Genomic DNA, 3,644 nt, shown 5'->3' with positions numbered 1-3,644 from the left:
GGCGGCGGCGAGGGCGGGCGCGACAAACTCTCGCTGACGTCCGATCTCGTGGTCGCGCCCCTGCGCGGCGGTACGAAGTGGAGTGGGCGGGAGGCTTTTTAAAATCTCAATTCCTGGCTGCCTGAAGGACTCCCAGAAGGAAGGCGGGGAAGACTGTATTTTAATGCTGGAAAGCCGAGAGAAGGCGGGGCAGACTTCTGTGGTGGGAAAAGAGTGCTAAAAATGACAAGATGATGGTTTCCTGCAGCCTCTGCCATTGCGGCTTTAGACAACTGCCCCTGCCAGGGCATGGAGAGCCTTCCCATAGACACTGTCATCAAAGGGCAAATGCAGAAGTCTCACTCTTTCTTCTGCTTTTTAGTGTTTCCAGAAGTGCTACAGATGCTCCCTGGCTTCCTTCAGCACTGTTAACAAGTAAAACACTGCCGTGGGAGAGAACCAGCTGCAGCTGACTGCCCAGCGTCCTGCTTGCCTTCTGACATTTGAGTTCCTCAGACATCTCCTTACCCATAGGCATCCAAAGGAGTGGTCTGAGGTCCTCTTCTTACCCTTCTGTCCACTAAATAAGACCTCTATGCTGCTATCTCAAGTCACAAATCATGGGCACTGCCCCGGTCAGCCATCCCAACAAAACCACCAAAGGGATCGATGGCATGCACCCCTTCTTGTGTTTGGTCATAGGCCTGGGGCAGTGCTTTGAGGCAGGCTGGGAGGCTGTTTCTGACTCAGGATCATGAATTGCTAACAGTTTCCTGTACCATGCTGTTATTTTCTGCTGAGTGCAGCAGCAGTACATGACTAATTAGCTTCACCTCTATCAGCCTTTCACACGTGCAACATGTATGCTCTTTCCCTTTCTGTTACCCTCTCTTTCTTGTAAGCAAAAGCACACAAACCTTCAACTAAGAGTTGATCATACGCTTGTCCACAATAGAGATGGCAGAAATAGGATGAATGGGTAAATTAAATCAATATATTCTCAAACTGCAGGACCAATGACATTAGCTGTTGGCTGGAAACAGTGAGGGATGGGCAGCTAGGTGGTTGACTGTGCAGCTCATCCTATTCTCATCCTCCTTCTGAAAATATTTTCATCCTAAAAGGGGCCAGCCTGCTGGGATTCTGGTCTTCAGGTAGAAAAAAAAAAAAGGGTGTTTGAAAAGTCACCCTTCTCCTTTTCACCTTTCACGGTGCTTTGGTGTTTGAAAGACAGACTGCTGTGTTCAGCAGATCTGGCCCCGTAATATTCTGTACACACACACTATTTTTGGTTGCTATCAATGTACTTTAATGTTTCAGCTCACGTGATATTGTGGGCTCTTCTCTGTCATTTACTAGTTGCTACAGCCTTAGCAATAGGAGATTTGGTGATGCAATCTGATGTCCTGCCAAAGACAAATTTGGTTGCCTATCCAAAGAAGGAGCTATTAGGGCTCACGGTTTCTTTGGGACTTAATGGCTTTAAGTAATGGCCCTTAATGGCTTTAATCAGCCTCAGCAGGGGCCTCCACCCACACTCCCCGCCCCTGGGTGCAAGAGCCACATAAAAGCCCTGGGCTGTTAGCTCATAGACCTTAGTTGCATTCAGTTTGTGGTTTGATTATGGCTTCCTGGTTTGTATCTTAAATTTGCTTTGTTCCTACGCATCACTAGATAACCCTGGTGATCATAGGACTACCTCTGATTCTCGTTGCCATTGCTAGCACTGTTCCTTATCTGCAGGCTGACCTTCTGGTTTGATTTTTGGACCTGCCTCAGGAGGTTCTTTGGTGATGCAGATTCTCTGCTTGAACCTGGTAGCTATCTTTGGGTTTACTCACCTAACTAGATACTGTGGGATATGCTCTGGGTAGTGGGTCCCTGCCTTGTGACTTGTTATTGCACTTAGTTCTGTTTCCCTTAGAGAAACTGTCAACCATCTATGCTTCCTTGTTCAAGCATTGGTACTCCTCACTTACATTAAACTATCTTTAAATAAGGATTGCCTCATTCCTTGAGTTACCTCTATTGTAAGGTTAGGTAAGAGTCAGAACCAATGCAAGAAGAAGGGTTAAACGTATTGTCCTTTGGATTGAGATTGGAGGGAACAAAACATCCGTTTTTCTAGCTGCTAGAACACTTCCCTTACAAAGTCTAGCTACCATCTGGCTTCTAAGTGCTGCCATGGCTTCCTGAAGAATATACTCAGAATATTAATGTTTTTATTTTAATATCAAAGCAAATTATGAATAGAACAGCACTTTTTGCTAACAGAAGAATAATTTCACAACAGAAGTTTAAATCAAGCCCACAAACAATCCCCTTAAGGTACTCCATAGGAAACATCCTCCAGCTGGATTTACTTTACTCACTATCAGTAGGAGCATTTTTGTGAGGTTCAAAATACTGCACAGAAAGTGAAACAAATCTCTCGCTATCAGTTTCTGTTCTTACTGAGGGTGTTTTAAGAATAATACTGTAAAAAGCAGCACTGTTGGGTTTTGTCTTACTAAATTATAGTTGAATTTACATTTGAGAAAACAAGAGATTAGGACTTCTCTCATACCAAGGCGCTAAGTCAGTTGAAGCTTTGCAAGAAAAGGAGTTGGAAGGCTAAACTCTCTGGCTGTGAGCTTGAGTTCCGTTTTATTAGTCTTCAAATGGCTGTAGACCAAGGCCCCAGTCTAATAAACTAAAGGTGCAAGTTTTCTCTCTAAGCATTATTCCACTTTACCATAGACATGTTTGCTGTATCCTGCAGCAAAATTCAAATAGGTCAAGCTAAATTTTAATTCTAATTCCTGTACGAACCCTTTGTAGTTTCATGCATTGGGTTCTCAGTTATCTTGGTGGATATCTCAGTCAATGCTTTAGAGTGCTCTCATTCTCTCCAGCAGAACCAGAGTAAGCCTCGAAATTTCCTTTATCTGGAACTATCCTGTACAGCAGCCATGATCCACCATAAATCATCATTCAGTGATGGATCAGAGTCTACCTACTATAAACCCAGTTGAATTACAGGTGACCTTTTCCTGGATATCCACAATAAGATAATTACCACTGCAGAGCATACTCCTTGTATTGCTGTTACTGCTTTGAGGCAGTTCACAGTGTAAATAGAGAACAAGAGAATGCAGATGAATACAAATGCATAAGGAATGAGAAAAGTTGAGAAGAAAAGTGATACCATTAGTCAACAAGCAAACACAAGAGCAATCTAACAGCTTGACTTGGAGGGAGGTAATTTTCAGACAACAGCTTCATTCAATTTTATATTAAAAAATGTCTTGTGGCCCCTTTTTCATGATACTGCACAGCTTTGGCAGTATTGTGTACTGAAATTTCATGAGTCCTTCAGCTCGAAGAAGAGCACACCTAGGTAAAAGCATTACAGATCACATGCTGAGCTAAATGGGAAGCTTTTCAGCAGTCTTCTCAATCTAGATCATTTTCATGCAGGTAATGGCCTGCCAATGAGCATGCAGAAAGAGCAATGCTATGAATCCACATAAAGATCAAGGCACAGTGAAGTGCAAGGGGTAAGAAGAAACAAAAGGAAGAAAAAGGTGCAGGGGTGCAGGGATGTTGGAAATGCTGAGGAGAGTGTGATTAAAATAGGATGAGAACCTGATCTTGCCTGGGTCAGCACATTGCCATTCAGACTG

This window comes from Lagopus muta, chromosome 8 (genome assembly GCF_023343835.1).
Source record: "Lagopus muta isolate bLagMut1 chromosome 8, bLagMut1 primary, whole genome shotgun sequence".
Lineage (NCBI taxonomy): Eukaryota > Metazoa > Chordata > Aves > Galliformes > Phasianidae > Lagopus > Lagopus muta.
The sequence above is the reverse complement of the archived record's forward strand: the minus strand, read 5'-3'. Positions refer to the sequence as shown.